This window comes from Mauremys reevesii, unplaced genomic scaffold (assembly GCF_016161935.1).
Source record: "Mauremys reevesii isolate NIE-2019 unplaced genomic scaffold, ASM1616193v1 Contig104, whole genome shotgun sequence".
Lineage (NCBI taxonomy): Eukaryota > Metazoa > Chordata > Testudines > Geoemydidae > Mauremys > Mauremys reevesii.
The window spans coordinates 130,748-152,775 of NW_024100721.1; the positions used below are offsets into that span (position 1 = coordinate 130,748).

General features: G+C 49.5%; 4 non-coding genes across 4 annotated transcripts; 2 read left to right on the forward strand and 2 right to left on the reverse strand.

Annotated features, from left to right (window-relative positions):
- Positions 1–3,153: 3,153 nt before the first annotated feature.
- On the forward strand, positions 3,154–3,317 carry LOC120392596. The gene has a single exon (XR_005591736.1). It is a non-coding gene; the product is annotated as a U1 spliceosomal RNA (small nuclear RNA).
- A 1,931-nt stretch (positions 3,318–5,248) lies between these two features.
- On the reverse strand, positions 5,249–5,364 carry LOC120392595. The gene has a single exon (XR_005591735.1). It is a non-coding gene; the product is annotated as a U5 spliceosomal RNA (small nuclear RNA).
- A 10,130-nt stretch (positions 5,365–15,494) lies between these two features.
- On the forward strand, positions 15,495–15,658 carry LOC120392594. Its single transcript, XR_005591734.1, has one exon. It is a non-coding gene; the product is annotated as a U1 spliceosomal RNA (small nuclear RNA).
- A 4,367-nt stretch (positions 15,659–20,025) lies between these two features.
- LOC120392597 lies at positions 20,026–20,221 on the reverse strand. The gene has a single exon (XR_005591737.1). It is a non-coding gene; the product is annotated as a U2 spliceosomal RNA (small nuclear RNA).
- Between the last annotated feature and the right edge of the window lie 1,807 nt (positions 20,222–22,028).

The window sequence follows — 22,028 nt, forward strand, 5'->3', positions numbered from 1 at the left end:
TATACTTGGCCACCAGTGCACATCCCTAGTGGGGGAGTGACACACACCAGGAGCAGGGATCACTGCCACAAAGGGGTTGGAAGATACCCAGGGCAATGCCTGACATGGCCACCCAGGCACCCTGCCACCTTGGGGGAGGTGAAGAACACACCTCAGGCACTGACTCCTCTGGCTACCAGTGCTCACTGGCCCAATGCAGGGGTTGGGGGGAGTAAATAAACACAGGGGACTGCCCCACCTGGGCAACACGAGTCACTGAGATGAGAGTGGGATACGCAGAGGGCACTGCCCCAATGGCTGATATACATACAGGGCCCTGCCTCACCTACCCACCAGCGCTCACAGGCGCAATGGCAGTGGTGGGGTCACATAGGCAACTGCCCTCAGTGGCCACCAGGGGTCGCTGCAGCAATGCTAGGGGGGTTACATGCCAGGCATTGCTGCCCCTCGCCACCAGGAGTCACTGCTCCTACAAGAAGGCACCTACAGGACACTCCCGTGCCTGGCCAGCAGGGGTCAGTATCACTGGGGAGGGGCTATGGGGAAGCAGAGAAAGAGCAACTAACTGCAGTGGGGAAAATCGTCATCTACCGGGGAGAAAGAACGGACTCCACTAGGACATCACACCAACTCCGGCCAGGCTGGATACCAGCAATTCGAGGCTGGAGCAGCTCCAGCTAGAGGCTGGGCGGAGGCAGGTGATCTCGGTCTCTGTGCTGAGCAGGCTGCTTTGGCAGCGAGTAGGGACAGGGAACCCCCCGGCCAGGGTCTTGCTGCCCAAGGAGGGGGAGATCTGTGGCAGGCTTTGGAGTTGCTGGTTCAGGAGCCGTGAGCCGCACGCTTGTCCCTGCCTGAGCTCTCCAGGAGCACATAACACACAGGTGTGCACTGGATGTGGCACCAGTGTAACGACAGGGCCAGACTCTGCTGAGTGCTGCCTGCGAGAGACAGGGGCAGAGTCAGACGGGCAGATGGGGGCAGGAGATGACAGGGCCAGTGGCCATGAGCTGAACCCATCACAAGTCCAGCCTGTGATGTCACGATCCGTCCCTGCAGCTCTCCATCTGTCCCGCTGTCTGTCCAACCGTCAACCCCCCATCCGTCCCCAATGTATGCCACACACACCCCTTCACCCATATGCCTCACACACTCATCTATTTCCTCATGCATCCTGCTGTCCCTCTGATTGTCCCTGCAGTGCCCAGCACAAGGAGGCACAGTGGACCCTGAGCGAGGCTTTTGAGTGATGCAGTAATGGAGCTAGCGGGTGATAAGGGGGGTTCTGGGCATCTCTAATCCTGTGCCAAAAGCCATGACTGCGAGCCCACCCCTCTCAGTCTCAGACCCCACAGCCCCAAAGACATGACTGGCCACTCATGCTGTGACCCAGTTACAGCAATGAGGTCTCCCCGAAGATAGAGGGTGGGAGGAGCAACCCCCTTATCCTGGCAGGCAGGACACATCCTTCCCAGTATGGCAGATGGACCCAGCTGAGCCCATAGGAGACTGGGGGAGGGGGAGCAGAGGAAGAGGATGCAGGCAACTGAACATGACAGGTGTATAACTAGTTGTATACAGGTGTTACAAAGTGGGGCTGTTCTTAATGTTTTCTCTGAATACAGTGTGGGTGCCTCAGTTTCCCCTGTGCATTTCTCAAGGATCTAGATGGTGGGATAAGGGGGTGTGATTGTTGTAGAGCCCTAGAGTGCTAGTGTGATGCCGTCTGCACAGAGAATGGCTGAAACCCTGTCTCCTGGATACTGATGGCCTGGGCCGCTCTCCTGCAAGGTGCCAACTGAAGGTGTTGGAGAACAGAGAGATCGGGTGGCCTCCTAATGCCTGGAAAAGAGACAAAGGCCAGAGGAGGGAGTGTCAGTGCCTGTGCAGACTTCCGGGAAGCGCACGGTGTGGAAGGGGATGCTAGGATGCTTTGGAACAACTCCATACAAAGCCAGTCAGGACTCTGGGGGAGCTTTCTCTCTCGGAGCAGACTGTCTCCAGTGCAGGAAGCTTACACCTTCCTGGGTCTGACCTCGAAGCATTCAGCCCTTCCACACTGTGCGCCTTACGCAGCCAGTCTGCCCAGGCAGGTCCTGGGGCAACCAGAGGTCCCTGCACCCCCAACTCCACAGTCAGACGTGACTCTCAGCCAGACAGTAAAACAGAAGGTTTATTAGATGACGGGAACACAGTTTAAACAGAGCTTGTTGGTACAGAAAACAGGACCCCTCAGTCAGGCCCATCTTGTGGGGTGGGGAGCCCAGAACCAAGTTCTGGGTCTCTCCCCATTTCCCCAGCCAGCTCCAAACTGACACTCCCTCCTCTGGTCTCTGTGTCTCTTCAGGACAAGGAGACCACCTGATCTCTTTGTCCCCAACACCTTCAGTTGGCATCTTGCAGGGGAAACTGAGGCACCCACACAGTATTCAGAGAAAATATTAACATGTCCACAACAAGTGCAACAAAATATAATACTGTATATTGAAGTAGGCAAGTGCTGCTTCTGACTTTCCACTTTTAATTGACCCTTGTAATCTTGTGGCACTGACACATTGTAGCTTCATTTTATATCGGCTTACAGGGCGGGAGCGGGGGGGGCACCACCATTTTGGGCCCCACCAAAAATTATACAAACCTGCCGCCTATGAAAGTGGGGTATACTGTGGGTGAGTTCAAGATACAGTCAGCAAGCAGTGAGGGTACATCACGCATACAACAGTTAAAGACAGTCGTAGGTATAAATAAGCAAGCCAGGTAATGGGGCTAGAATGACCCTCACATGGCAAAGTTAAGGTCTGTCGCACTCGATCTGAGCACTACACCCCATCTGAGCTCAAAGAGCTGAGCACGCAAGAGCGGCGGCCCGGGCGGGCAGGGGGAGGGGCCCGAGCAGAGGGGCGGAGCCGCGTGAGCAGGTATGCAGATCTGTTTGCGAGCAGAGCATCGTGGGAGCGGACGCAGGCTGCCAGGCAGGGCCCGACTTTGGCACCGGGAGCTCGGGGTGGGGAAGGGACGGTCTCCGGGGGCCGCGTCGGGGCAGCTGTCGGCAGTGGGGGCCGGTGTGGGCGAGGCCGGCGGTGGGGGCGCGGCGGTCCGCCCGTGTTTTATAAGTGCGGGTCGAGCGAGGCGGCGGCGGCCGGGCAGCAGGAACTCATACTTACCTGGAAGGGGAGATACCATGATCACAAAGGTGGTTTTCCCAGGGTAAGGCTCATCCATTGCACTGTGGGTGTGCTGACCCCTGCGATTTCCCCAAATGTGGGAAACTTGATTGCATAATTTGTGGTAGTGGGGGACTGCGTTCGCGCTCTCCCCTGGTGATTGGTTTGAACAACAGACAACCGATAGTGGGCTGTTTAGGCTTAGTGCACTGCAAAGCAGATTCTCAGGAAAACAGCTGTTATTCTGGGTCTTTGGGAGTGCTCTTTTCCACAGGCCCTGTACTTCTAGGTATCTTTGTCACATGTTCCTTCTTGTAAGCAAAGCTCAGCTCTGAAACTTTACTTGGGTCTCTCTGTGTTCTTGGCTTTCCCTGGTCTTTTGCAGCTGATCCGCTCTCTAGTTTGCTTTTCGGGGGCTTGGACCGGTGCCTTCCTTGGCTCTAAGGGGAGCTGCCTGCCTGCTCTGCTTCTTTCCCTGCTTGTAGCTTCTTGCCTGGCCCTTCTTCTCGGGCTCTTCCTCTTTTGACGGGAGGACGGCCTGTCCAAAACGCCTGTCCCACCCGGTCTCCTCGTCCAACAGGCAGCCTCGCCCCCTGCCCTGGGGCTGCTTTGGCTTTTGCTGTCTGTTCCTGTCTCTTGGTGGCCACCCTGTCTGTGCTACGGAGACTAGGCTGTCACAACCCCATGCTGGAGGAGGGCTTTCCGTCGCTTGAGGCCCACCCACCGCCTCCCCGAATGCCCTTAGCTACGCTGCGGGTTAGGGCGGCGTGGCCGTGTCGCCCAGCAGCGGGTTTTCCCTTTTGCACACCTCTGACGGACGGAGCTGTTTTGACTTAACTGTTCAGCACGCACCGACCCTCGGGCCTGGGCTGCACGGGGAACGTAAATCGGCACGGCTACATCAGTCCGCGCCTTGGTCGGAAGAATTCTTCCGTCGACCTAGCTCCCGCCTTTCGGGGAGGTGGATGGCCGGCACCAACGAGGAAAACCCTCTCCAGGACCCTTCTCCGGGAACAGGGCCCTTCCGTTTGGGGAGATTATGCTGCTTTAAAAAAGAGAAATTGTTTAACTGCCTTTCTCTGAGGCAAGGTTGACTTTGTATTGCTTCCCTCGTGGCTCCTTATAGCAGTTGTGTTCTGAAATCTTTAGGGTTTGACTTCATTTATGATGAAATCTTGCTGTAACTTTATTCTAATTTTCAATGAGTAACTAGACCTGAGCTGTTTGGTGTGTTAGTGGAGGATTGTTTAAAAACCTGGGATTCCGCTTTCGGCTGCCTTTCCATTACATTTCCTCTGAAAGCCCACCGAAAGCCTCCACTTCCCACATAACTCTCTCAAACCTGCAGTCATCAGGCATACAGAAGATGCTTACAGTTTCACTCCATACGAGTCCAGTTCCTTTCTGTTTCCTGTCTAACCACTGCACACATATGGTATCCCCTCCCTACCCGGAGCTGCTTCCTGGCTTTTGCGCTCAGGACAGGAAAACGAGAATGGAGAGGTAAGCTGTGCAGTGAACTCTTCCTCAGCTCGCACTCCACCCCCCAAGGGCCTTTCGAGGTCTTCTACGGACTTCAGGTTTCATTTGATTTCCAAGGTTTATGGGCTCATTAGTTAGCCATCTCTCCTAATGCAGGGATCCTACGGGTCAGACCAAAGATGGATGGCCCAAAAGAGCTAAGAAACAGAAATAAAGGTGAGCGCTAGGCGTTACATTCAGATGAGCATCCAGAAGCTGACTGTGCCCTGGCATGTTCAACGCTGCCGAAAAGAAGGAGCTCGTCAGGTCCCTCTGCTAGCACCCAAATCTGGTGGCTAGTCGGTCTGCTGGGAAATAAGGAAAAGGAAAAGAATTAAAGGAGTCAGGCAATAACAAGGAAATGAAAAGGTTTGTCGAACGGGTTCTGTCTGATTGACTGTCTTTCCCAGCTACCCGTCCAAGTTAAAGACCTAGCCCAGTATCCTGTCTGCTGACAGCGGCCAATGCCAGGTGCCCCCTACTATACTTTTTTCATACTATAGAAAAGCTTCAGCCAGTGACACCAGCTCAGGGAGCACTCTTCTGTTTTTCTCACAGCAGGCAACAGCTTTGCCAAAGCAAAGCCTTAAAAAATTGGGTACAAACTCATCAACATTCCTCTCCACGGAAATCTTTAGTAAAAGGCGAAAGATTTATACGAACTGAAGAGAAAGCAGAGTATGTAGAACTCGTGGCAGAGGCGCTGCCGGGGCAACTGCCTACGCTCCCAAAAGTCCGGGTGACTACTCTCCCAGCCCGCTACACCGCTAGCTTTCAGAGGAAATGGAATTGAACCGATTGGCAGCCCGAGTTGGATCATCGAAACCGGGGACACAGGGAGCAAAACCAGCCCCTCGACCAGGGACTCGCTTCGCTGCACGCAATGCACTGTGGCTATGCAAATAAGATGCTCTGGCCGTCTCCGGCGCTCAAAGGAGTCTTTTCTCCGGGCTGCCTCTGCTCCTTCCCCGGCTGGGCGGAGATTGGGATGGGGCAGCTGCTCTCCTGAGACAGTCCCGCTGATGCCCAGGCGCATGGAGGATGGAGCCCGGACGAGAAGCCAGAGGGCACTTGGCCCACAGCTAAAACCCGGAGCAAACGCACACACTTTGCAAAGTAACAGGAGCCGGGATCTCGCACATGAGATTCTATCTGCCGGCCGGGGTGCGACCCCACGTTGTACCTGCCGCTTGGTCTGCCTCTGCTGCAAAGTAGCTCGCCTTGCTCAGATCCTTGGGGTTCGCTGAGCTGCAGCTCACCTTGATACATGGGAACAGCTTCAAATCATGGAATATCAGGGTTGGAAGGGACCTCAGGAGGTCATCTAGTCCAACCCAATCCCCAACTAAATCATCCCAGCCAGGGCTTTGTCAAGGCTGACCTTAAAAACCTCTCAGGAAGGAGATTCCACCACCTCCCTAGGGAACCCATTCCAGTGCTTCACCACCCTCCTAGTGAAAAAGGGTTTTCCTAAGATCCAACCTAAACCTTCCCCACCGCAACTTGGGACCATTGCTCCTCGTTCTGTCATCTGGGGCCACTGAGAACAGTCTAGATCCATCCTCTTTGGAACCCCCTTTCAGGTAGTTGAAAGCAGCGATCAACTCCCCCCTCATTCTTCTCTTCTGCAGACTAAACAATCCCAGTTCCCTCAGCCTCGCCTCATAAATCATGTCTTCCAGCCCCCTAATCACTTTTGTTGCCCTATGCTGGACTCTTTTCAGTTTTTCCACATCCTTCTTGCAGTGTGGGGCCCAAAACCGGACACGGTACTCCAGATGAGGCCTCATCAACGTCGAAGAGAAGGGAACGACCACATCCCTCGATCTGGCAATGCCCCTATGTATACAGTCCAAAATGCCGTTAGCCTTCTTGGCAACAAGGGCATGCTGTCGACTCATATCCAGCTTCTCTTCCACTGTAACCTCTAGGTCCTTTTCTGCAGAACTGCTGCCTAGCCATTCGGTCCCTAGTCTGGAGCAGTGCACGGGATTCTTCCGTCCTAAGTGCAGGACTGGGCACTTGTCCTTGTTGAACCTCATCAGGTTTCTTTCAGCCCAATCCTCCAATTTGTCTAGGTCCCTCTGTAGCCTATCCGTACCCTCCAGCGTATCGACCGCTCCTCCCAGTTTAGCGTCATCTGCAAACTTGCTGAGAGTGCAGTCCACGCCATCCTCCAGATCCTTAACGAAGATATTGTACACAACCAGCCCCAGGACCGAGCCTTGGGGCACGCCGCTTGAGACCGGCTGCCAATTAGACGTGGAGCCATTGATCACTACCCGTTGAGCCCGAGGACCTAGCCAGCTTATAGTCCACCTTATAGTCCATTCATCCAGCCCAAACTTCTTGAACTTGCCGACAAGAATACTGTGGGAGACTGTATCAAAAACTTTGCTAAAGTCAAGGAAGAACACATCCATTGCTTTTCCCTCATCCACAGACCCAGTTCTCTCCTCACAGAAGGCAATTAGGTTAGTCAGGCGTGACTAGCCCTTGCTGAATCCATGCTGACCGCTCCTGATCACTTGCCTCTCCTCTAAGTGCTTCAGAATTGATTCCTTGAGGACCTGCTCCATGATTTTTCCAGGGACTGAGGTGAGGCTGACTGGCCTGTAGTTCCCGGATCCTCCTTCTTTCTTCCCTCTTTTAAAGATGGGCACTACATTAGCCTTTTCCCAGTCATTTGGGACCTCCCCCAATGGCCATGAATTTTCAAAGATAATGACCAGTGGCTCTGCAATCACACCCGCCAACTCCTTTAGCACCCTCGGATGCAGCGCATCCGGCCCCATGGATTTGTGCTCATCCAGCTTTTCTAAATAGTCCCGAAGCACTTCTTTCTCCACAGAGGGCTGGTCACCTCCTCTCCATGCTGTGCTGCCCAGAGCAGCAGTCTGGGAGCTGATTTTGTTCGTGAAGACAAAATCACGAAGGGGGAGGGTGGGGAAGCATTGAGTACATTAGCTTTTTCCACATCCTCTGTCACTAGGTCGCCTCCCTCATTCTGTAAGGGGCCCACACTTTCCTTGACTTTCTTCTTGTTGCTAACCTCCCTGAAGAAACCCTTCTTGTTGTTACTCTTAACATCTCTTGCTAGCTGCAACTCCAAGCGTGAGTTGCCCTTCCTGATTTCACTCCTGCGTGCCTGAGCAATATTTTTATACTCCTCCCTGGTCATTTGTCCAATCTTCCACTTCTTCAACGGCGCTGCCTGCCAGTGCACTCAGCCTCACTTGGCAGGTAACAAATGGATCGAGTGGCCGTCCAGTTTCTGGAGAGTGGCTGACAACACCCGACCTTCTGCCCTGAGGAGAAACTGACGTGAGACAAGGCAGGGGAGGTCACTCTTGTATTGGACCAACTTCCGGTGGGGAGAGAGCGAGAGAGAAGCGAAATGCAAGCTGCACTCTTTCCCCAGCAGCAGGTGGGCCACGCTGCCTCTCTGATGGCCTGGCTTCCCGGGACGGGACCCGCTACAACTTAGATAATTTTTTACCTCAAGGTTCCCAAGACACAGACAAGGTTTTCATCTCGAGGCCAAAAGACCAAAAACATCAAGACACTTGATCATGGCCAAGCACTTGGATAGGCCAAGATTTAAAAGTTTATTAGAAAATATTTGAAAATGAACGATACAGAGAGTTGAAATGTCAGATATTGGTCATCGGGGGTGACATACAGAGTATAGGGCAATTTTAGTTTTAAATGTTTATTAGAAAATGTTTAAGAATAGATACAATTTAGATAATGCTTTCCCAGCCAGAAGGCCGAGAAGCACAGAGAGTTTGTAACATCAGTTACTGGTCATCAGGGGTGACATACAGAGTATAGGGGGATGCTAGTACTTTGGTATTGGACAGCACATAACTTATACAGTGTGCAATGTCCCCAATGTGGGGTATACTGTGGGTGAGTTCAAGATACAGTCAGCAAGCAGTGAGGGTACATCACGCATACAACAGTTAAAGACAGTCGTAGGTTGTGACGTTATGACTGTGATACGATATCTCATTGAAAGATGACAGGAACAGAAAGAGTTAATTAACTCATAGACTGATCTGACCCATGGGTGAACCTTAAGGACGGGTTAGGAAGATATGTAAATGACTAGAGCTTTGAAATGCAAGTCTGCATTGTTAGAGGTAGAAGGGGAGATGTTTGCTCAGGTCTTGGGATGCAAACAAACAAGTCTTGTCTATTGCTATAGTTTTAATTCAAAGATCAAAAAAAAGGAATATTAACATTTATAATGATACTTGAGTAAAATAGTATTATTGTCTATGTGTCTCTTTGAAGGTTGTGCTAACCTGTATCTGAACTGTTAATGGATAAATTACTCTGTGCTAATTGCCAGGATGTTTGGGAGAAGGAGTTAAGCCTATTGTTTTCTCAGGCCGAAAGGCTGCTGGAAATGTATAAAAAGCCTGGGACATGATCCTTCTTCATCTCAGATCTGCTTTGGGTTTCAAGAGGGGGAAACCTTAAGCCACAAGGATTGAGATCCCCAGTCATTGACTGGAGCCACCCTGGATATGAAACTTGGACTATAACCTCTGGACTATTTCTCAAAGGACTTTTGGCAACTACAAGCTCATCTCTGCTGTGTATCTGAACCTCAAGAATTGAATTCAAGTCTGTCTGTAGATTAATCTTTTAACCAACACTCTCTCTCTTTTCTTTTTTAATAAATTTTAGCTTAGTTAATAAGAATTGGCTGTAGCGTGTATTTTGGGTAAGATCTAAGTTATAATTGGACCTGGGTATGTGGCTGATCCTTTGGGATTGGAAGAACCTTTTCTTTTATATGATCATAGAATCATAGAATCATAGAATTCAAGATCAGAAGGGACCATTATGATCATCTAGTCTGACCTCCTGCAAGATGCAGGCCACATAAGCCGATCCACCCACTCCTTAGCAAGCGACCCCTGCCCCATGCTTCGGAGGAAGGCGAAAAACCTCCAGGGCCACTGCCAATCTTCCCTGGAGGAAAATTCCTTCCCGACCCCAAATATGGCGGTCAGCTGAACCCCGAGCATGCGGGCAAGACTCTCCAGCCAAACCCTCTGGAAAAGGTTATATCATATCATTGACCCATTGTACTATTTACCAGTGTGGCACTTAATTGACCTATTGACTAAGCCCGTTATCCTATCATACCATCCCCTCCATAAACTTATCTAGCTTAATCTTAAAGTCATGGAGGTCCTTCGCCCCCACTGTTTCCCTCGGTAGGCTGTTCCAGTATTGCACTCCCCTGATGGTTAGAAACCTTCGTCTAATTTCAAGCCTGAATTTCCTGACTGACAGTTTATATCGGTTTGTCCTCGTGTCCACATTAGCACTGAGCTGAAATAATTCTTCTCCTTCCCTGGTATTTATCCCTCTGATATATTTAAAGAGTGTAATCATATCTCCTCTTATCCTTCTTTTGGTTAAGGAAAACAAACCGAGCTCCTCAAGTCTCCTTTCATACGAAAGGCCTTCCATTCCTCGGATCATTCTAGTGGCCCTTCTTTGTACCCGTTCTAGTTTGAATTCATCCTTCTTAAACATGGGAGACCAAAACTGCACACAATACTCCAAATGAGGTCTCACCAACGCCTTATATAACGGGACTAGCACCTCCTTATCCCTACTAGAAATACCTCGCCTAATGCAACCCAAGACCGCATTAGCTTTTTAACGGCCACATCACATTGCCTACTCATAGTCATCCTGCGATCAACCAGGACTCCTAGGTCCTTCTCCTCCTCCGTTACTTCCAACTGGTGTGTCCCCAGCTTATAACTAAAGTTCTTGTTAGACATCCCTAAATGCATAACCTTACACTTCTCACTATTGAATTTCATCCTGTTACTAATACTCCAGTTTACAAGGTCATCTAAATCTCCCTGGAGAATATCCCGATCCTCTTCCGAATTGGCAATACCCCCCAACTTGGTGTCATCCGCAAACTTTATCAGCCCACTCCTACTCTTGGTTCCCAGGTCAGCAATAAATAGATTGAATAAAATCGGACCCAAAACCGAGCCTTGAGGAACTCCACTGGTAACCCCCCTCCAACCGGACAGTTCCCCCTTCAATACTACCCTCTGCAGTCTCCCCTTTAACCAGCTCCTTATCCACCTCTGGATTTTCATTTCGATCCCCATCTTTCCAATTTAACCAGTAATTCTTCATGCGGTACCGTATCAAACGCCTTACTGAAATCCAGATATATTAGATCCACCATTTCCCTTGTCTAAAAATCTGTTACTTTCTCAAAGAAGGAGATCAAGTTGGTTTGGCACGATCTACCTTTCGTAAATCCATGCTGTAATCTATCCCAGTTGCCATCGGCCTCATGCTCCGGAACCACTCTCTCTTTTAAGATTTTTTCCATGACTTTGCATACTACAGATGTTAGACTAACAGGCCTATAATTCCCCGGGTCACTTTTTTTCCCCTTCTTGAATATAGGAACTACATTAGCTAATCTCCAGTCAGTCGGTACAATCCCCGAATTTAGGGATTTATTAAAGATTATCGCTAACGGGCTAGCAATATCCCTCGCCAATTCCCTTAATATTCTAGGATGAAGATTATCCGGGCCCCCTGATTTGCTTCCGTTAAGCTGTTCAAGTTTGGCTTCTACCTCAGATACCGTAATGTCTACCCCCATATCTTCATTCCCATCGGTCCCTCTATCACTATTCCTTAGCCCTTCATTAGCCTCATTAAAGATGATGAAGTAGGATTCTTAGGAATCATCATCATATCTGACAGGTGTGTCTGGACGGAGGCCTGAGGCTGGGCACTTTAAGGGAACTGCGGGGTTTGGACTTCTAAGTGACCAGTAAGGTACTGTAGAAGCTGTTTTGTGCTGGTTGGTAAATCTAAGTATTGGAATAACCACCAGCTTCTGGGGTTTATCTGCCCCGTTTGGTTTGCAGTTCACCCTGATTGAGTGACCTCAGCTGGCTCCCACGGGTAGCACCGTCACAGTGGCGTAGTCGGCAGGATCCACAGAACCAGGTCAATTAAGCTTTGGGTCAGAACCCCGCGCTATCCAAATTGGAATTTTGGTATTGAGAGTTTGGTTGGTTAAAGATCAGTGACCATGAGCCAGAGAGCAACAGCAGAAGCAAGGAATCTGCAAGCCCTGATGGAGAGCCTGCAGTTTGAACATGAGCAAAAACTGGCAGAAATTCGAATGAAAGAGAAGCAAGCCTTGGCCCAGCTGGAGGAAGAGGCTGCTGAAAGAAAGAAGGAGGCTGCTGAGAGAGAAGAAAAAGCTCGTAAGGGGCGTCTGAAGCTGCTGGCTGCTGAGGAGGAGACTCGCAAGGTGCAGCAGGAGACTCACAAGATGCAACAAGAAACTGCTAGACTCCAGCTCCAAGTCAAAAAAGCAATGGAAGAACAGCAGAGACTGTATCCTCTTAAAAGTCCAGTTTATAACAATGTTGATATGTGGTATTATTCTGGGCAGTTTTCTGTGTTTAACCAGTTTTGCTATGGCTGGGGAGATGGGAGTTCTAACCTGGGGGGAAATATCTGTTTGTCTGTGCAAGAAAGCAGTGTGTCTGGGAATGAAGTTTCTGAATGTCTGTCTGATGTCTCAGATCTCATTGGGGAGGAAAATGTTTCTCAGGAGCAGATTAAAATAGATGGTCAGGTGAAAGCCCTAACTGAGGAAGGAGAGGGTAGATCTGTGATGGGTAATGGATTGGTGGCTAGTACAGCTTGTAGAAGTGAACCTGAAATGGGTAACTGTGATTTGCTAAAAGTAGCTCAGTGTAGTGAAAAAAGCAGCAGCTTATCCATTGGGAGTGGCAATGTGCCTGGTAGGGAAAGTTTGAAGAAGCCTAGGCAGCCTTGTGAGCTGATGGCTTTGTCTAATCAGCAGTTTGGGAAGGGAGGGATAGTGGAAGATGAGTGTCCCTGTCCCTTACCTGTTTCCTGTGTGGAGAAATGTGACAGTGAAGGGAATGTGCCTGTGTCGGTCAGGGGTATTGACTTGCCTATGAAGGAAGCTATCTCGGTCTCCAAGCAGTTGTCTGTGAACAGCCCTGTGTGCTGGGACAAGGGAAATGAGGTCCCAAGCTGTGTGCCTGATGAAAGAGAATGTGTCTCCGGCTATTCTGTGTCTGTGGAGCAGACAGAAGGTGCCTTTCAGCCTGTAATGGTTAAGGGTAATTCAGTTGTCTCGGAGTTGGTTGTAAATACAGCTAAAGCCCAGGAAGGGAATAGTCCTGAGTTTGTGTCTGCTGGGGAGAATGGCACTGTGACTAGGTTGCATCCAGTTAGTGTCATAGCAAGGTCCCAAAGACCAGACAGTTCTGGTGCTTGTAGTTTGCCAGTTGCTAATGTGTGGTTGGAAAAGGGTGCAGCAACTCTGTCTGATCAGGGTGATACCCTAGCCAGGGCACAAGGAGAGCATGAAGGTGATTTAAGTGTGTTACCTACTGACGGTTTGACAACTTGTAGCAAGAAGGAAAAGATTCCTGAACTTGTTCATGGCCAAGGGAAGGAGATTGCTTCTAACCTGTTATCTAGAAAGTCTGTAGGTGTGCCTAAAAGGGGATTGTGTAGAAATCCGCCTGTTGGGCCTGAGGTGATTCTGAATGTAAGTGAGACCCAGAAAGCATCTGTGGTTGATCAGGGAAGTGTTCCTTTAGAGCAAGCCCTAGGTGAAGAGGGGAAGGGCAGAATTTCTGTGAGGGGTGAATTGCTGCTTAGAGAAGCTCCTAGGGAAAGGAATCCTCTTGGTAGCCTGTGCAAACAGTTTACTGCAACTGAAGGGTGTAAAAGTGATTTAATCAAGGAAGTTTCAGTTCCCAACAGCCAGAAATTTTCTGTTGTGAATGGATCCACTGACTTTCCTTTTGAGAGATCCAGTGTGGGCAGCTTTGAAAAGGTCTCAGATGGAGTAGAAGCTGTTAAGGAAGTTGAGCAGCCCCATAACCAAGTGGCTGTGCGTGGCCAGTGTGTTGGAAAGACAATGGTGTTGGAACAAAACCATCTCCATGATAATTCTGTGAGTGAGCAGTCTGTGCTTCAGGGGCTGAGGACAGATTTGGTTACTGGTGTGTCAGGGCAGATCCAATCCACTATTGTTCTAAGTAAGTTTTACCTTAAGTTCGTAAAAAGATTCAATCATGTTATTGAACATGAGTTGGGTAAACCATTTCTGTTATACAGTGACATGGCTTCTAACCCACTACAAGCTGTAATGAGACAGAACCCAGGATGGGGAGCTTTTGGGATGCAGTCAGTGATGTTTGTGTCATCCCTTCCTGCATCAATTTTGCGTTGGGGGTGTGACGTTATGACTGTGATACGATATCTCATTGAAAGATGACAGGAACAGAAAGAGTTAATTAACTCATAGACTGACCTGACCCATGGGTGAACCTTAAGGACGGGTTAGGAAGATATGTAAATGACTAGAGCTTTGAAATGCAAGTCTGCATTGTTAGAGGTAGAAGGGGAGATGTTTGCTCAGGTCTTGGGATGCAAACAAACAAGTCTTGTCTATTGCTATAGTTTTAATTCAAAGATCAAAAAAAAGGAATATTAACATTTATAATGATACTTGAGTAAAATAGTATTATTGTCTATGTGTCTCTTTGAAGGTTGTGCTAACCTGTATCTGAACTGTTAATGGATAAATTACTCTGTGCTAATTGCCAGGATGTTTGGGAGAAGGAGTTAAGCCTATTGTTTTCTCAGGCCGAAAGGCTGCTGGAAATGTATAAAAAGCCTGGGACATGATCCTTCTTCATCTCAGATCTGCTTTGGGTTTCAAGAGGGGGAAACCTTAAGCCACAAGGATTGAGATCCCCAGTCATTGACTGGAGCCACCCTGGATATGAAACTTGGACTATAACCTCTGGACTATTTCTCAAAGGACTTTTGGCAACTACAAGCTCATCTCTGCTGTGTATCTGAACCTCAAGAATTGAATTCAAGTCTGTCTGTAGATTAATCTTTTAATCAACACTCTCTCTCTTTTCTTTTTTAATAAATTTTAGCTTAGTTAATAAGAATTGGCTATAGCGTGTATTTTGGGTAAGATCTAAGTTATAATTGGACCTGGGTATGTGGCTGATCCTTTGGGATTGGAAGAACCTTTTATTTTATATGATGAAGTAGGATTCTTAGGAATCATCATCATATCTGACAGGTGTGTCTGGACGGAGGCCTGAGGCTGGGCACTTTAAGGGAACTGCGGGGTTTGGACTTCTAAGTGACCAGTAAGGTACTGTAGAAGCTGTTTTGTGCTGGTTGGTAAATCTAAGTATTGGAATAACCACCAGCCTTTGGGGTTTATCTGCCCCGTTTGGTTTGCAGTTCACCCTGATTGAGTGACCTCAGCTGGCTCCCACGGGTAGCACCGTCACATAGGTATAAATAAGCAAGCCAGGTAATGGGGCTAGAATGACCCTCACATGGCAAAGTTAAGGTCTGTCGCACTCGATCTGAGCACTACACCCCATCTGAGCTCAAAGAGCTGAGCACGCAAGAGCGGCGGCCCGGGCGGGCAGGGGGAGGGGCCCGAGCAGAGGGGCGGAGCCGCGTGAGCAGGTATGCAGATCTGTTTGCGAGCAGAGCATCGTGGGAGCGGACGCAGGCTGCCAGGCAGGGCCCGACTTTGGCACCGGGAGCTCGGGGGGGGAAGGGACGGTCTCCGGGGGCCGCATCGGGGCAGCTGTCGGCAGTGGGGGCCGGTGTGGGCGAGACCGGCGGTGGGGGCGCGGCGGTCCGCCCCGTGTGTTATAAGTGCGGGGCGAGCGAGGGCGGGTGGCGGCCGGGTAGCAGGAACTCATACTTACCTGGCAGGGGAGATACCATGATCAGGAAGGTGGTTTTCCCAGGGTGAGGCTCATCCATTGCACTGCGGGTGTGCTGACCCCTGCGATTTCCCCAAATGCGGGAAACTCGACTGCATAATTTGTGGTAGTGGGGGACTGCGTTCGTGCTCTCCCCTGGTGATTGGTTTGAACAACAGACAACCGATAGTGGGCTGCTTAGGCTTAGTGCACTGCAAAGCAGATTCTCAGGAAAACAGCTGTTATTCTGGGTCTTTGGGAGTGCTCTTTTCCACAGGCCCTGTACTTCTAGGTATCTTTGTCACATGTTCCTCCTTGTAAGCAAAGCTCAGCTCTGAAACTTTACTTGGGTCTCTCTGTGTTCTTGGCTTTCACTACTCTTTTGCAGCTGATCTGCTCTCTAGTCTGCTTTTGGGGGGCTTGGACCGGTGCCTTCCTTGGCTCTAAGGGGAGCTGCCTGCCTGCTCTGCTTCTTTCCCTGCTTGTAGCTTCTTGCCTGGCCCTTCTTCTCGGGCTCTTCCTCTTTTGACGGGAGGACGGCCTGTCCAAAACGCCTGTCCCACCTGGTCTCCTCGTCCAACAGGCAGCCTCGTCCCCTGCCCTGGGGCCACTTTGGCTTTCGCTGTCTGTTCCTGTCTCTTGGTGGCCACCCTGTCTGTGAAACGGAGACTAGGCTGTCACAACCCCATGCTGGAGGAGGGCTTTCCGTCGCTTGAGGCCCACCCACCGCCTCCCCGAATGCCCTTAGCTACGCTGCGGGTTAGGGTGGCGTGGCCGCGTCGCCCAGGAGCGGGTTTTCCCTTTTGCACACCTCTGACGGACGGAGCTGTTTTGACTTAACTGTTCAGCACGCACCGACCCTCGGGCCTGGGCTGCACGGGGAACGTAAATCGGCGCGGCTACATCAGTCCGCGCCTTGGTCGGAAGAATTCTTCCGTCGACCTAGCTCCCGCCTTTCGGGGAGGTGGATGGCCGGCACCAACAAGGAAAACCCTCTCCAGGACCCTTCTCCGGGAACAGTGCCCTTCCGTTTGGGGAGATTATGCTGCTTTAAAAAAGAGAAATTGTTTAACTGCCTTTCTCTGAGGCAAGGTTGATTTGTATTGCTTCCCTCGTGGCTCCTTATAGCAGTTGTGTTCTGAAATCTTTAGGGTTTGACTTCATTTATGATGAAATCTTGCTGTAACTTTATTCTAATTTTCAATGAGTAACTAGACCTGAGCTGTTTGGTGTGTTAGTGGAGGATTGTTTAAAAACCTGGGATTCCACTTTCGGCTGCCTTTCCATTACATTTCCTCTGAAAGCCACCGAAAGCCTCCACTTCCCACATAACTCCCTCAAACCTGCAGTCATCAGGCATACAGAAGATGCTTACAGTTTCACTCCATACGAGTCCAGTTCCTCGCTGTTTCCTGTCTAACCACTGCACACATATGGTATCCCCTCCCTACCCGGAGCTGCTTCCTGGCTTTTGCGCTCAGGACAGGAAAATGAGAATGGAGAGGTAAGCTGTGCAGGGAACTCTTCCTCAGCTCACACTCCACCCCCCAAGGGCCTTTCGAGGTCTTCTACGGACTTCAGGTTTCATTTGATTTCCAAGGTTTATGGGCTCATTAATTAGCCATCTCTCCTAATGCAGGGATCCTACGGGTCAGACCAAAGATGGATGGCCCAAAAGAGCTAAGAAACAGAAATAAAGGTGAGCGCTAGGCGTTACATTCAGATGAACATCCAGAATCTGACTGTGCCCTGGCGTGTTCAACGCTGCCGAAAAGAAGGAGCTCGTCAGGTCCCTCTGCTAGCACCCAAATCTGGTGGCTAGTCAGTCTGCTGGGAAATAAGGAAAAGGAAATGAATTAAAGGAGTCAGGCAATAACAAGGAAATGAAAAGGTTTGTCGAACGGGTTCTGTCTGATTGACTGTCTTCCCAGCTACCGATCAAAGTTAAAGACCTAGCCCAGTATCCTGTCTGCTGACAGCGGCCAATGCCAGATGCCCCAGAGGGAATGAACAGAACAGGGAATAATCAAGTGCTCCATCCCCTGTCGCCCATGCCCCGCTTCTGGCAAACAGGGATACCTAGCTAGGGATACCGCTGGCAAAGCGCCATAGATGGACCTATCCTCCATTAATTTATCTAGTGCTTTTTTGAACCCTGTTATAGTCTTGGCCTTCACGACATCCTCTGGCAAAGAGTTCCACAGGTTGGCTGTGTGGTGCGTGAAGAAAGACTTCCTTTTGTTTGTTTTAAAGCTGCTGCCTATTAATTTGGTTTGGTGACCCCTGGTTCGTGTGTTATGAGAAGGAGTATATAACTCTTCCTTATTTACTTGGTCCACGCCAGTCATAGATTTACAGACCTCCCTCGTATCCCCCTTTAGTCGTCTCTTTTCCAAGATGAAAAGTCCCAATCTTATGAATCTCTTCTTAGATGGAAGCTGGTCCATATCCTCATCATCTTTGTTGTCCGTTTCTGAATCTTTCCCATTCCCATATATCTTTTTTTGAGATTGGGGCGACCGCATCAGCATGCAGTATTCAAGATGTGGGCATACCATGGATTGATATTGAGGCAATATGATAGTTTCTGTCTTATTACCTGTCCCTTTCTTAATGATGCCCAATGCTCCGCTGCACATTGAGTGGATGTTTTCAGAGAACTATCCACAACGACTTCCAGATCTCTTTCTCGCGTGGTAACAGCTAATTTAGACACCATCGTTTTATAGGGATAGTTGGGATTATGTTTGCCAATGTGCATTACTTTGCACTTATGAGCACCGACGTTCATCTGCCATTCGGTTGTCCCGTCACCCAGTTTTGTGAGATCTCTTTGTGGCTCTTGGCAGTCTGCCTGGGACTTAACTCTCTTGAGCAATTTTGTATCATCTGCAAATTTTGCCACCTCACTGTTTAGCCCTTTCCCCAGATCATTTATGAATAAGTTGAACAGTACTGCTCCGAGTACAGACACCTGGGGATAAGAGAGGGCAGATCCTCTTCTGACACTGGCAGACCAGGTGCCAGCTCATGCCAAGGCCCCTAGGCCTTACTGAAAAGTGACAAACGCATGGCTGGAAACTAGTCTTGCTCACCTGTTTGTTAGTGTTGTTAAAACAGGCATTAGCTTTATAAAAACGTGTTTAGAGTTTATGACAAGCTCGTGAGTTGCTGCATGCATTATTCTCACCTTTAATAGCCGTAGCCCATGTTGTAAGGTGATATATAAGCGTTGGCACTAAAGCTGTAAACCCCCTTGCCGCCGCCCCGCCACCAGTCAGGAGAGAAGTATTACCAAGTGTGAAATGGTAGTTTATCAGAAGAGGCGTCATCTCCTTTCCAACAAGAGAAGGCCCTGACTGAGACATCAGGCAAGCCACTGTGGATCATCCGTGGACAAAAGACTTGGTTGATTGCTCCTCCTCACACACCTCCGAGGAGGCAGAGCCCTGCACAAACACTTGCCCCCATCAGCTTGAGCTCTGGGGGAATGGAATAAAAATCCCTGTCAGGAAGAAACTGTTGTTCCCCTCTCCCACGATGCTGCTTGGACTTCAGGAGACGGCACACCTTCTAAGCAGCAGCAAGGGATCCTGGCTGTTTGGCTAGGGTTAGCCCTAAAGGACATACAGAGCTTGCGTGTTACAGCAGCTTCTACTACCCCTGGGTAGCAAGATAGAGTCAGGGTGCCCAAGGGGTCTGTCTGTGACTCCATGTTAAGGCTGTTCTAGTGCCTGAGGAGTTCACACTTGATACTTGGTGGGTGAAATTAAAGTGAGGAGCCCCGCTGCCTGCCAGCCCCAGGCGCCGGGGGCTGCTGCTCTCTGGGGCTCTGGCCAAACTAGAAAGGTAAGTTTCTAGCTTGCCTGGTTCAGAAAACCAGAAGGGAAAGAAAGAGAACCCACATTACATTTTTTTAAAAAAGAATCCTCCTGATTTGTAAGCCACTGTCATGATTTGGGGGATTTTCCAATAGCGAGGATGGCAACAATGAGAAGCTAAGGGTTATTATGTAGCATTTAGATTACAGTAGGCTTGGGGGGGGGGAATCAGGATTGGGGCCCCTGTGTGCTGGGTGCAGCACGACACCTAGTGCCTTGTCTTGATCTTACGAACCAAGATACATAGAACGTAGGCCGGGTGGGGAGAAGTCTGTGTAACTCATGCAGTTGTGGATATACACGTGACCTCAAATATTACCAACCGCCCCACCCCACCCCCCAAAAATACAAAAAAACAAAAACAAAAAAATCCCATCTCCCCAACAGACCCAGAATCTGGAAAGCATTTGTCCCTCATACTGTTGAAAAGACTCACAGCAGAAAGAAGGAGTCCAGCTTCTTAAATAACTCTCTAGCAAGACAAAGAAGAACCTCTCACATCTATAGACTCACAAAACACTTCCAAGAAACTGTAAAGAAAGAAAAACACCCAGATTTTTCTGCTACTTCAAAAAACATTTGCTTTAAAGAAAGTATCACAGTTCAACTCTTTTCTGCTTTTCTAACCAGAAGGTTCTCCTCTAAAGGAGATACACCGATCCTGGAAGCACTGCAATACCAGATCAATGCATAGGGCAGACAAAGCAAGCTTCTGTTCTAACCCCCCCTGCTTCAAAAATCAAGTTAATATACAGTCCTCACATCAAGGATGTATCAGAGATTAAACTGATAAGAACAGACACAACACTTTGATCTGAGCTCCAAGGAGCCCAAAAACAATACTCACATTCTGCTATGCACGCACACCCCTGCGCCCACCCATTTCGACCTCACCAGGACGAGCTCCCAGAACCGCAACAACCACCACAACTCGGGAACTCTACCTGAGAATCACTTCCCCAAAATGACTCCAGTGGAAGACTTCGAAGCAAGAACCCTTAACACACAATTCTGTTCAAAGACAGACAAGTCTTGCAGACGCCTTCCTCTCCCTGGTTTCCCCTCTATACTCCTAATTTCCATAAAGCCACCCACTGACCTGGACTACCAATCTCTCACGGTTAACTCTTACAGCAAAACAGGGTAAAGAAAGCCTATGCAGGTGCTATTCCACAGCCCCGAGGCTCTTTTCTGCTCCTTCCCACAGAACTAGCTCAAACAGACAGTCAATTGCATCAAAGCAATTCCTTGCCATTTGGGGCATTGGTGCCCCTTAGTCCCTCTGAGGTGATCGGCTGGTTCCTTCTGGCCTGAAACGCTAGGAATCTGACTCAAAGGGCCACAGCCTTCCTCTTCTTCTGCGCCTATGAACTAGCACTCATCTGGGCAAAACGTTGACCGTTTCCTAAGTTAAAACACTGGTGTTTTCCCCACAGGAAAGGGATGGACAATTTCTCTTCTGTGGGAAGACGAGGGAAACCATGCAATCACCTTCTGGAAGGTATATTAAGGAGGGCGGCGGAAGAGCCCTCACGGACTAGACTAAGAAAGCAGCTCTTGAACTGACCTTCCAACAATGACAAACTAAAATCTGCAAGAGCAGCCTTTCAACTCAGGGGCCCAATAAGAAGCCGTTACCAATAACTAACCGAAGAGTTACAAATGACTCCAAACCAGACACTCTTAGGAAAAACCAAACGTTAACACAAACAACAACGCATTTCTTTGCTGCTCTTCCACCGTGATACTCTCCTCCACCGTTCCTCCCAAAAACATACAAAACCAAAGAGCCAGTAGAATGCACATCACAAAACAGTCCCCTGCTAGCTAGGAAACAATCTCACTAACATGAGAATCTTAAAGTAAATAAACCATTTTCAGAGCTCTGAGCTTTTTTCATATACTATAGATAAGCTTCAGCCAGTGACACCAGTTCAGGTAGCCCCCTTCTGTTTTTCTCACAGCAGGCAACAGCCTTGCCAAAGCAAAGCCTTAAAAAATTGGGTACAAACTCATAAACATTCCTCTCCACGGAAAAATGCAAAGGGAAATAGGCTGGCCAGGGGCATGAGGACAATGGCCCAGACAAAGGGGGAGGGACTTGGTCCAGGGGTGGAGGAAGACAGAAAAAGGGACAGGCATGGGATTGGCTTCCTGTCTTTTTTCCTTTGCTCAGCATTTTACCTGTGACTGTAATGGGGAGACTTGAGAAATACCTGTGATGCTGGTGAGGTAGGTGGCTGCCCCGAGAGCACAGAGCTGAGCATTTTCCACTGGGTTGCTGTCTGCACTCTCAGCGCCCGGCCATGATCGTATAGTGGTTAGTGTTCTACGCTTTGGCCGCAGCAGCCTAGGTTCGAATCCGGGTCACGGCATTGCTTTTTGGTGGGGAGGGGCTATCCTGCAGCACGCCTCGTGGCTCAGTCTGATGGCGTCCATTTGCAAAGAGAGCCATCAGCCGGTCCTTAGTTTCTGCTTGGTAAAGGCAAGTCAGTGGGGTCCATTGGTCAGAAAAAGAGTACCAGGACTTCTTGCTGGGCGTCAGGGTCCAAAAGCAACACATTACCTCCTGGAAAGGGCTGTGTTTCGAATGTCCATCCAGTGTGCGTTGAAGGGAAGGATCTGCGTGCCTGGGAAGCTGCGTCCCT